Genomic DNA, 12766 nt, shown 5'->3' on the forward strand with positions numbered 1-12766 from the left:
CTGCATTTTTTTCTTACAATTTCACGTGAATCTACAATTATTTCAACAAAATTTGAATTAAAAAAGCCCAGATCTTGACACATAATAATGAAAATGTAGGATACCTAAGGCAAAGAGAAAATTTGAAACACAACAGGAGAAAGAAATGGTAAATTACCTCAAAAGGTACAGCAGCCGGACAGCTTGCCCCATAACAGCAAAATGCTAGGAGTCAGTAGAATAATATCAGTGTTTAAAGATAGACAGCTAGTGGATTTATCCTCTAAAATTAAGGTAAAATAAAGATATCTTCAGTTTGAAAAAAAATGAGAGTGTTCAACATCTATAAAACTGTATTAAAAAAACTGTATTAAAAATAAATTCTAAAGGATAGGTTTAATAAGAATAAAAATGACTTCAGATGAAAGATTTAAGATGCATAAAAAGATTTAAGATGCATAAGGGAATAAACAGCAAACAGAGTGGTAAATATGTTAGTGTGTGAAATATGACAAGTTATCAGATATCTCAACCAGATATTAAGACCTAGTAATATTAAGACAGTGTGGAATAAATAAGACAGTTCAGTGGGGCAGAAGAGAGACCCTACAAGTAGAGTCATACATGTACAGACATTGGATTAAGCAGTGGAGAGCAGTAGAAAAGTATGCCTTTAAACAGTACAGTAATAGTTAAGTATATATGTGAAAAAAATTAATGTGGATCTCTATCTTACACTGTTCACATGTGGATGAGGCACCAAAATGGAATAGGCACAATGATAAAGCTTTTGGAGATAAATTTGCATAATATATTCATAATATTGGGAAGGGAAATATTTCTCAGATAAGACACAAAAAGCATAAATCATAAAGGAAAAGATCAGTAAATATGACTACATTCAAATTATAAATTTTGTTCATCAAAAGGTACTATAAATAATGATTAAAAGATAAGCCAGAGTGAGAGAAGATATTTGCTAACAGATAAAGGACTCATATCCATAAGTATACAATGAGCTCATATAAATCAATAAAAAGCAGGAAAATCCAATAGAAAAGAGTAGACAAAATAGGTAAATAGGCATTTCCCCCAAAAAGGAGCCCAAAAGACCAATAAACCTTTGTAAAAGGGCTTGACTTCATTTATAATCAAGGAAATGCCAGTTAAAATCATTATGAGATAACATTACTACCCGCCCCCCACCCCCATTGCTTACCACCAGACAGGCAACATTTGAATTCTCAAAACACAATAATAAGAAACAACTCAATTTTAATATCAGTAGAATCTTTTGACAGATACTTCACTAAAGATATTTTGACAGCCAATAAGCATGCAAAGGTGTTTACTGATCACTGATCATTAGGTAAATACAAATTAAGGTCACAACAAAACACAACCATGTACCTAATCAAAATGGCTAACATTAAAAAGACTGACCATACCATGTGTTAGTGAAAAAGTGGATGAAGTAGAACTCCCATACACTGCTGGTGATAATGTAAAAAATAAAAAGATTTTTTCTTTTGTAGGCTTAATGGATTTTGAGTCAGGAAAATATCTGTCTCCCAGTTTTACTAAAAATATAGATTTTAGGTTTTTGTTGCTTTTCTATGTTTCCCAGATAGGAGAAGGGGCGGAATGCTGACTTTCATAGCCACGTTCATCTGAAAGCATTCCTCATAATTTTTAGGCATTATCAATTAGTAATTTTAAAAAGCTGATTACAGGCTCCTTTTTAATACTAAGCCTTCGATAGTTATATTGTTTTGTATAGTTGACCCTTGAACGATATAGGTCTGAACTGCGCAGGTCCACTTCTATGTGGATTTTTTATAGTGAAGTACCATAAATGCATTTCTCTTATGATTTTCTTGATAATGTTTTATTTTCTTTATCTTACTTTATCTTACAGTATGTAATTCATATAACAAATATATGTTTTAATATACTGCTTACATATACAAGCTTGGTAAGGCTTCTGGTCAACAACAGGCTATATTAGTAGTTCAGTTTTGGGGCAGTCATGTTATAGTTGGATTTTTGATTGCCCCTAATCCCAGCATTGCTGAAGGGTCAACTATGTTATCAGGTAACAAATCAAAAAGAATATTTTCCTACACTATACCACTTCTTATACCATGAAAATTAATCTGGTCCAATTTATTCAGTAAAACAGAAAGTGACTATTACAATCAGAAAAATGAATGGTAAAGAAAATCAAAGCAGTTATAGCATACTAAACTAATATTCACTATAATAAATAGATTTTAAAAATATGCAGGCGGTCTCACCCAAGGCACATGACTATTTAAACGTCTTTCGGTGGGCAGAGAATGTTTACCCCACTGCAGACTCACAGAGAAATTTGAGATTACCCACTTGTCTCCTGAGGGCTAGCCTCATTCCTAAAAATCCCCAGGGGAGAGCTGAGTGTATAGATGAGGGATAGAACTGAAGTTTAATGTTTAGGCTTTAAACAAAGCATGACTCTGAGAGGGCCTTAGGAGTGACTTTTCACATTTCTCCTGAAAGATATTAAACATTTTGTGCTTGATAAAACCCTAAAAAATGCTGTCTCAGAAGCAAACTGATTCTGTACACAAGTGTTGGTTTTCAAGAGGCTTTTTGTTTTGTTGAGCCACTATTAACTAGAAAAGGCCTATGCCATTCTTCCATCACAGTAAATCCCCAATTTTTTTCTGTTTTATTATTCCAACCTATTCCTGCAAATTTCCTTATATTCGCCCCATTTGTTTTGCTAAATTCATTTCCAGACCTTTTTTTTATTTTTTTATTTTTATTTTTTTCCGTTTTCTCTGGAATATTTTGAGAAATCCCCCTCCCAAGAGGCAGGAAAGAAAGGAGTTGGTGTAGTGGAGAATGTGGTCACTGCAAAAGGGAAGTCAAATGGGGAAGGAGCAGGCAAGAAAGACTGAACTTAGTATGAGAACTGGGCCTAGAGAGAGATGACAAAAAATGTTTTTGGATAATAGATTCTATGAGTTAGACTAAATGTTAAATATGCCAGGATAGGGGCAGGTGATTGAGGTAAGGTATATCTTTAAAGAACTAAATCAAACTACAGGAGGAAAAATAAGACTAAGTGTTGGATTTTCATTCTTGGCCAAGTCTCTGAACAGCATAGGCTAGATTACTGGCAAAAATCCATGAGATGTCCTGTGTATAATCTTGCTTTTTATATGGCCCTTTTGATATATGTTGGTGTAGTTCTCTGAAAAAAAAAATGAACATAGGCTCAAATGCCAGTTTCACTACTACTTTCTCTTGAGAAATGATGGAATGTCAAGTGAAAAGATTTGAATAAATAGGGTGCAGTACACACTTTCCAACCATAACAGGTAAGCACAACTGGCCCATGATATAGCTATGGTAAGGTTTGCTCGGACATGCGGGTGTTTTGAAGGCATTATTCTGCTCACAGGGTTGTTTCTTATGGATGTATAATCTCCCATGTCATTATAGTGTGCAGAAAACGGGTTTTATCAGATTACTTGAATCTAGGAGAAGGGGGATCAAGAAAGCATAAAAACTTGGGTACTAGATAGAACATGAAAAAGGAGACTAAGGACAGATAGTTACAGATAGATACAGTAGTTATTTCATAGTTTTTATCTAACCCCAAATAGGGTGTCTTAGAAATAAAACAGATATTCTAGGCATTCAGGGCAAACAAGTACTCTTTTTCTAATCACCTCAGAGCGTATGTGACAAAAATTCCTAAGGAGTACATTTAAGCTTACATTAGACACTATAAACTTCTGCCTCTTTGTACACAAAATAACATTTATTTTAGTGATTACAGAAGAAAATCTAAAATTATTTTCATTGTGATTAAGAAAGCTTTTGATCAATTCCAGTTAATTGGCTTTTAGAAATAATAACTGACACTTTCTTTCAAGAGTCCTGACAATCTTAGTATTTTTGTAATATATTTGTTATTAGCTTGCAGGGCCTCTGATCATATTTGTCCATGCAGTCTTTCATTCTAATACTTCTAAATTCGTCATCATTTTGCAACTGTGATTTGTTTTATACGTAATTAAACACCTCTTGCATTACTACAGATTCTGCTTCATTTCTAATATTGAGAAAGTGGCTTGTGTATTTTTTTAGGAGGCTAACATCTTAAAACATTATAGGGGATAGGATTCTTGAATTAATTATCTGCTAGATGAGGATGGTTGTTACAGCAAGTGTGAAATAATAATAAATAATGGAGTCACTTCAGGCAGCATACTTCCTTGAACCTTAAGGACATTCAAGACCCTCAGAATTAGGACAAAGGGACAAATCAGAACCAGAATAGACTCAAGAGCTTGGTCTTCACTGGTAGCCACTCTAACATACACCAGGTCTGACATATTAATGAATTTTGTTTTAGAAAAAAATGTAAGTCAGGAAATAAAAATATTAACAGGATATAGTTATATGATATGTACCAGTCTTCAGAATAGTTACAGACTATGTTTCCAAATGTCATAGAGTTGCATATTTGGATATTTATCGATTCTGCAAAATAACATAATCACAGGCAAATTTTTCTCTACACTTAGATAGTAATAGCTATCAACATGTATCTTTGAAGTGCTCTTCAGAATAATGGGATCATTTTTTAAAATGTCTTTCTATATCTCTATTTTTAGCTCGAAAATAAGCCCTTAATAATAAAAAAAAGAATATATCCAATAAACGTTATTAGTGCCAGCAAATTGCTTTTGCTGCTTGCAAATATAATAGATTCATTTCTTTACTAGGGAGCAAGCTGAAATATATTAATATCCTCACTTTAGAAGAGTTGAATTTGATGCTATTGATAGGTAACAGATGAAATTATTACACATAGACTTTCAAATAGGGGAAATAGGGTGCATTAAATAAATATTCAATGTAAGAATCACAAAGCAAATTATTATTGTTAACTATTTCTAAGGTAGTTTCAAAAGTTTTCTATATAAGAATATTACTCTAGTGTGTTTTCTTCTCACTCATGGATTGCAAATTGATAAATATGATGCCAGCTCATCCTAAGATTCATAAACTCCTATTAACTGGAGTAGTTTCCCTTACAGTAGCCGGAAGCATGCAGCAGATGGCACTAAGAACATTTAGCAAAGCAGCCAGGAAGAGGTCTTTCTTAATTGCTCCTCAGGGTCAGAAAATTGCTTGAAAAATGAGATGTAGTAACTAACTGGATACAGCCTTCTCAAGATAAGTTACGCAGCAGAAACTTCAAGTTGCCATACATTGTCCTTTCCATTGAGAGGAAGAATTTACAATATTCAAAATATAAAGAGATAATACCATGTTGAGCCTCTCCAAGAATTGGAATTATCTGATACTTTCTGAAATGTAAGCTATCACAGCCACTACCTTTTCATTCTCAGATTAAACACATTCATTTGTTTTAATTTTGTTTTTTTTTTAATATTTTATTTATTTATTCATGAAAGACACAGAGACATGGGCAGAGGGAGAAGCAGGCTCCCCAGGTAGGGAGCCCAATGAGGGACTCGATCCCAGAACTCCAGGATCATGCCCTGAGCCAAGGGCAGAGACTCAACCTGTAAGCCACCTAGGCATCCCTTGTTTTAATTTTAGAAATGTGTAGTTTTTTAATACAATATGTGTAGTTTTTATATTTCAAAAAAAGAGGATGATTCATACAATAGATAGCACAGAAAATATCTGTTTCCACAGTATGTTGTTTCTGCTTTCACTTTATTACTTCTTTATATTTCCACTGACTGTGGTGCTGTAGAATTTTTTTGTCACAGTTATGCTCTTATTCTCTATCTTGTGCTTTTCTTTGGTACACTGGTATTTGTTGCAGGATTGTAAAGTTATGATATTTTTAGATATCCAATAATATATGATTAAACCACAGGAAGAAACTGAACTAAACTAATGTCTGCAATGGAAAGTAAAAATCAAGGAAATTTCAGTTAGTGTTCTACTTTAAAAAATAACCTCTATTAGATTATTTTCTTTTGTATGCAAATTTACAACCTTTTTTTCTTTGTCCACAGGTAATTTTTTTTTCCCCACAGGTAATTTTTTAAAAAGATTTTATTTACTCATTTGAGAGAGAGAAAGAGTCCACAAGTGGGAGAGGGGCAAGGGAGAGGGAAAAGCAGGCTCCTGGCGGAGCTGGACATGGAAGACATGGGGTTTGATACCAGGACCCTGAAATCATGACCTGAGCTGAAGTCAGAGTGCTTAACCAACTGAGCTACCCAGGCACCCCTGTACACAGGTAATTTTTACACAAATTTTTTATTGTATCATTAGCACCATGTTTATATAGCAAAACCATAAGGTGTAATGAACGTTGAAATACACAATGGAAAAACTGCTTTTTAGTCCTTCTCTCAGTAACTGAACATCCACTAAAAGAAAATCAATGCACTAGAAGACATGGATATACAAAGTCTAGATTGTGGTGAATGTGCATCACTCAATGACATTCTGTCTCCATGAATGATCTGTGGTCACAATACTCTTTTTGTTCCACTTGGACTCTGTTATCTAACACTACAATTACAAGAATGTTTTGTGCTTTTTGCTGTTATTAATTGAAAATTTTAATCAAATTAATCCTACATACAATACATATGATACCTGCTGAAAGTAGAGGTATGAAGTAGGTCTTATCTCATTTCTTTATGTGGAAAATATTCTCTCCAGGATGGTTGAATAGAGGGAGAAAGGAAATCACTGATAGATCACGTTAGAGATCCTGAGAACTCCATATATCAAACTAAACCACAAATGGAATACTTCTTGTGAATTTCATATTTATCATTTCTTGAAGAGTTTATCTGGTTTTCAAGGTTTTTAATCATTTCTGCCAGACCTAACATACTCAGCATACATATGTATATCAAGAGACTACAAGCTTTTGAAGGAATAAAGTGTCTCTTAAGAGAAAAAAAATGACACTATAGCTCAGCAAATTCGCTGTTAAGATTCTTGTCAGTGTTTGACATGATGAAAGAAAATACTGTTTGTTTACCTGGGGTCCTCTAACAGAACATTCCTCTTTTATTCTGAAGGGATTTCATCTCCTAGTGCAGAATTTTCCAAATCCTGTTCCAGAATGTATTTCTCAAGATGTCAGTAAGTGTTCTGTTAAAAAAATACTAACAATTCCTTTCCTTCTAGATGTACCTTTTTAATGTAAGAAAAAGTTTAAGATATGCATATGTTTTTATTATTATGTTAGGATCTAAGAAAAATTTCCAAGAATATTAGGAAGTGAAAAAAAGGAGCATATGATATATGTCATTTGATCAGTATGCTAAAGCAGCTGCAGCAGCATTTGCCAATACCTGGTGCTGGAAGACTGAAGTTGCCCATCTGCCCATTTGCACCATCTTTTAGCACACAATAGTGATATTTTCAATGTTTAAGGTGTAAAAAACACTTGTAGATTAATGAGTTCCTGTTTGAGTTCTGCCAATATCATAATTTAAAAACTTTTGGGATCAAATAAGTTTAAGACAATGCACCTCCAGAGAGCAATTTTAAAGTTGGCAATGGCCCATGAATAACAAAGTCTTTAAATTAATTAGAATAAGAAGATTAATAATTTTTTTCACATCTTATACAAGTAGTAGTTGTGTATACATGTACTAAATTCATTATTTTCAATTCTGCTGCAGTTGATTTGATACCATCTCCAATTCTTAAGTACTGGTCTATAGAGAATAAATGTCATTGTTACTTAAACCTTTTTTTAAATAACAGACATTATTTTTAGATAAGTTTTAGAGTCCTAAAAAAATACAGAGGAAGTACAGAGAGCTCCCTTGAGCCCTCTGCCCCCATACATGCAGAAGCTCCTCCACAACTGACACCCTCAACCACAGTGGTACACTTGTTACAACTGATGAATACACTGACACCTTATTATCACCTAAAGTCCATAGTATATATTAGGTTCACTCTTGGTGTTGTGCATTCCATGGGTTTTGACAAATGTATAATGACATGTATCAACACTGTCGTATCATACAGAGTTGTTTAACTGCCCTGAAAACCCTCTGTGCTATACCTATCCATTTCTCTCTCCCTCATAACCCCTGAGAATTACTCTGACATAACCTCTGAAAATGATGCTATCTCCATAATTTTGCCTTTTCCAGAATGTCATATAGCTGGAATCATAAGTAACCTTTTCAGACTGGCTTCTTTAACTTAGTAAGTTTCCTTCGTGTATTTTCATGACTTGATAACTCATTTCTTTTTAGAGCTAAATAATATTGCATTGTTTGGATATACCACAATTTATTTAGTAACCTATTGAAGGATGTCTTGGTTTTTATTTGGTTTAAATTTTAATGAGGTAGAACTTATCAGTTCTTTATTGCATGAATTACTACCCTGTTGCTCTAAAAACCACACTCAGATCACCTACATTTTCTCCTACGTTATTTTCTAGAAATTTTTATTGTTTTGCATTTATATTTCAGTCTACAACCCAATTCTGAGTTTATTTTTGTGAGAGGTTTTAGGTCTGTCTAGATTCTTTTTTTTTTTTTTTTTTTTTGCATGTGAATGTCTAGCTGTTCCAGCACCATTTGTGGAAAAGGAAAAGACTATCTTTGCTCTATTGAACTGTCTTTGCTCCTTTGTCAAGGATCAGTTGGCTATATTTATGGGGATGTATTTCTGGGCTCTCTAACCTGTTCCATTAATCTATTTGTCTCTTCTTTTGCCAATACCACATTGTCTTCATTATTGTAGCTTTATAGTAAGTCTGCAAATTGATTAGTGTTAGCCCTTCAATTTTGTTCTTCTACTTCAATACTGAGTTGGCTACTGTGTGTCTTTTTTCTCTCCATGTGAACTATAGAAACAGTCTATCAATATCCACAAAATAACTTGTTGGGATTTTGATTGGAATTATGATGAATCTACAGATCAAGCTGAGAAGAACTTGACATCTTGACAATATTATCTTTCTTTCCAAGAGCATCATTTATCCATTTATTTAGTTCTTCCTTAATAGCTTTCTTCTGAGCTTTGTAGTTTTCCTCATAAATATTTTGTATATATTTTGTTAGAAATATACTTGGGGTTTTTTTAGTGCTAATGTAAATGGTAATGTATTTTTAATTTCAAATCTACTTGTTCATTGCTGGTATACAGGAAAGTGACTGACTTTTGCATATTAACTTCATATCCTACAACCTTGCCATAATTTCATTAGTTCCAGGATTTTTTTCTTGTTGATTCTTTCAGATTTTCTATGTAGATGATCCTGTCACCTGTGAATAGCTTTATTTCCTTCTTCCCTATCTATATTACTTTTGTTTCATTTTCTTGTATGTCTACATTACTTTGATTTCTAGTACAATGTTGAAAAGCAACGATAAGAGGGAACATCCTTGCCTTATTCCTGATCTTAGTGGGAAAGCTTTGAGTTTCTCACCATTAAAGTATGATGTTAGCTGTGTGGTTTTTTTTTTTTTTGTTTTGTTTTTGTTTATGTTTTTGTAGTATGCTTTATCAAGTTGTAGAAGTTCTTTTCTAATCCCTAATTTGCTGAGAGTTTTTCTCAGGAGTCAGTGTTGAATTTTGTTAAATGTTTTTCTGCATCCATTAAGATAATCATGTAATTTTTCTTATTTAGCCTATTCATGTAATGAATTACATCAACTGATTTTTGATTGAACTAACCTTGCAGGGATCCCTGCATGGCGCAGCGGTTTAGCGCCTGCCTTTGGCCCAGGGCGCGATCCTGGAGATACGGGATCGAATCCCACGTCGGGCTCCCGGTGCATGGAGCCTGCTTCTTCCTCTGCCTATGTCTCTGCCTCTCTCTCTCTCTCTCTCTCTCTCTGTGTGTGACTATCATAAATAAATTAAAAAAATGAACTAACCTTGCATACCTGATATAAATCCCACTTGATTATGGTGCATAATCCTTTTTAAATATTCTTAAATTGGATTTTCTAATAGTTGCTGAAGATTTTTACATATATGATGATGAAAGAGATTTATCTCTAGTTTCCTTTTCTTGTAAAGTCTTTAGTCTTGGTATTAGGGTTATGTAGGCCTTATGGAATGAATTAGGAAGTATCCTTTCTGTTTCCATCTTCTGGAAGAGACTGTAGAAAACTGGTACAATTTTTTCCTGAAATGTTTGGTAGAATTCACCAATGAGCTCATCTGGGACTGCTCCTTTCTGTTTTGAAAGGTTATTAATTAGTAATTCTATTTCTTTAATATATATAGGCATATTCAGATTTTCTATTTCTTCTTGTATGTTTTAAGAGAATATGTCATTTAAGGAACTGACACAATTCACCTAGGCTATCAAATTTGTAGGCATAGAGCTGTTCACATGTTTCTTTATTATCCTTTTAAAGTCCATGGGATCTGTACTGATGTCCTCTTTCACTTGTGGTATCAGTAATTTATGCTTTTTTTCTTCTTTTCTTAGATAGTGTGGCTAGAGGCATATTAATTTTATTGATCTTTTTGAAGAACTAACTTTTGTTTTGGTGATTTTCAATACTGATTTCTTATTTTATTGATTTCTGCTCTAATTTTATTGACTTCTGCTCTAATTTCTCTTATTTCATTTCTTCTTCTTATTTTCAATTAAAAATTTTAAACTTTTTATTTAAATTCCAATTAGTGGGGGTCCCTGGGTGGCTCAGTGGTTTGGCGCCTGCCTTTGGCTCAGGGCGCGATCCTGGAGTCCCGCACCCGGCTCCCGGCATGGAGCCTGCTTCTCCCTCTGCCTGTGTCTCTGCCTTTCTCTCTCTCTCTCTCTCTGTGTTTAACATGAATGAATAAATAAATAAAATCTTTAAACAAAAAAAATTCAATTAGTTAACATATAGCGTATTATTAGTTTCACGTGTATTGTTAGTTTCATTACACTATAGTGACCCAACACTTCCATAGAACACTCAGTGCTCATCACAAGTGCCCTCCTTAATTCCCATCACCTATTTTACACATCCCCTCATCCTCTGGTAACCATCAGTTTGTTCTCTATATTTAAGAGTCTTCTTCTTGATTCATCTCTCTCTCTTTTTATTTTTTCCTTTGTTCATTTGTTTCTTAAATTCTAAATATGTGTGATATAATATGATATTTGTCTTTCTCTGACTGGATTATTTTGCTTAGCATTATACTCTCTAGCTCCATCCATGACATTACAAATGGCAAGATTTCAATTTTTTTTACGGCTACCTAATATTCTATCATGTGTATGTACCACATCTTCTTTATTCATTCATCTATCCATGGACACTTGAACTGCTTCCATAATCTGGCTATTATAAATAATGCTTTTATAAATATACGGGTGCATTTATCTCTTTGAATTAGTGCTTTTGTATTTTGGGGGTAAATAGTAGGGCGATTACTGGATCATAGGGTAGTTCTATTTTTAACTTTTTTGAGTAATTTCCACACTGTTTTCCAGAGTGGCTGCACCACTTTGCATTCCTAGCAACAGTGCATATCCTCCACATCCTCACCAACACTTGTTTTTTGTTTGTTTGTTTTATTTAGCCATTCTGACTGGTGTGAGATAATATCTAATTATAGTTTTGATTTGCATTTCCCTGATGATCAGTGATGTTGAGTATCTTTTCATGTGTCTGTTGGCTGTCTGTATGTGCTCTTTGGAAAAATATCTATTCATGACTTCTGCCCATTTAAAAATTGGATTATTTGTTTTTTGGGTGTTAAGTTTTATAAGGTTTTTTTAAATAGATTTTGGACCCTTTATAAGATATGACATTTGCAGATATCTTCTCCCATTCACTAGGTTGCCTTTTAGTCTGTTGATTGTTTCTTTGGCCTTTATTTTGATCAAGTCCCAATACTTTATTTTTGCTTTTGTTTCCCTTGCCTCAAGAGATATATCTAGAAAGAAGTTGCTATGGCTGAAGTCAAAGAGGTTACTGCCTGTGTTCTCCTCTAGGATATTTATGGTTTCAGGTCTCATATTTAGGTCTTTAATCCATTTTGAATATATTTTTGTGTATGGGGTAAGAAAGTGGTCAAGTTTCATTCTTTTGCATGTTGCTGTCCAGTTTTCCTAATACTATTTGTTGAAGAGACTTCTTCCCATTGGATATTCTTTTCTGCTTTGTTGAAGATCAGTTGACCACATAGTTGTGGGTTCCTTTCTGGATTTCCTATTCTGTTCCATTGATCTGTGTGTCTATTTTTGGGTCAGTATCATACTATTTTGATCACTACAGCTTTGTAATATAACTTGAAGTCCAGAAGTGGATGCCTCCAACTTTGCTTTTCTTTTTCAACATTACTTGGGCTATGTGTGATCCTTTGTGGTTCCATACAAATTTTAGGATTGTTTGTTCTGGGTCTTTGAAAAATGCTGTTGATATTTTGATAGGGATTGCATTAAATGTGTAGGTTACTTTGGTAGTAAAGACATTTTAACAATTTCTTCCAATCTATAAGTATGGAATGTCTTTCCATTTCTTTGTGTCATCTTCAATTTCTTTAATCACTATTTTATGATCCTCAGAGTACAGGTCTTTTACCTCTTTGGTTAAGTTTACTCCTAGGTATCTTACTGGTTTTGGTGCAATTATAAATGGTATTAATTACTTGATTTCTCTTTCTGCTGCTTCATTATTGGTGTATAGAATGCAACAGATTTCTTTTTTTTTTCAGATTTCTTTACTTTGATTTTATGACTTTGTATTAGTTCTAGAAGTTTTTTTGGTGGAGTCTTTAGGGTTTCCTGTATAAAATATTATGTCAT

The 12766-nt window shown here is 33.6% G+C and overlaps 1 long non-coding RNA gene across 2 annotated transcripts in view; it reads left to right on the plus strand.

Annotated features, from left to right (window-relative positions):
- The window catches only part of LOC144317272 (uncharacterized), a 65456-nt gene that overhangs the window by 25554 nt on the left and 27136 nt on the right, over positions 1-12766 (plus strand). The window contains exons 3-5 of one of the 2 annotated variants that reach the window (XR_013383221.1): positions 6033-6259; positions 7059-7122; positions 8151-8205. This is a non-coding gene — a long non-coding RNA (uncharacterized LOC144317272). The remainder of the gene's footprint in view (positions 1-6032; positions 6260-7058; positions 7123-8150; positions 8206-12766) is intronic. The other variant, XR_013383222.1, reaches the window with a different exon arrangement.

Source organism: Canis aureus, chromosome 7 (genome assembly GCF_053574225.1).
Source record: "Canis aureus isolate CA01 chromosome 7, VMU_Caureus_v.1.0, whole genome shotgun sequence".
NCBI lineage: Eukaryota > Metazoa > Chordata > Mammalia > Carnivora > Canidae > Canis > Canis aureus.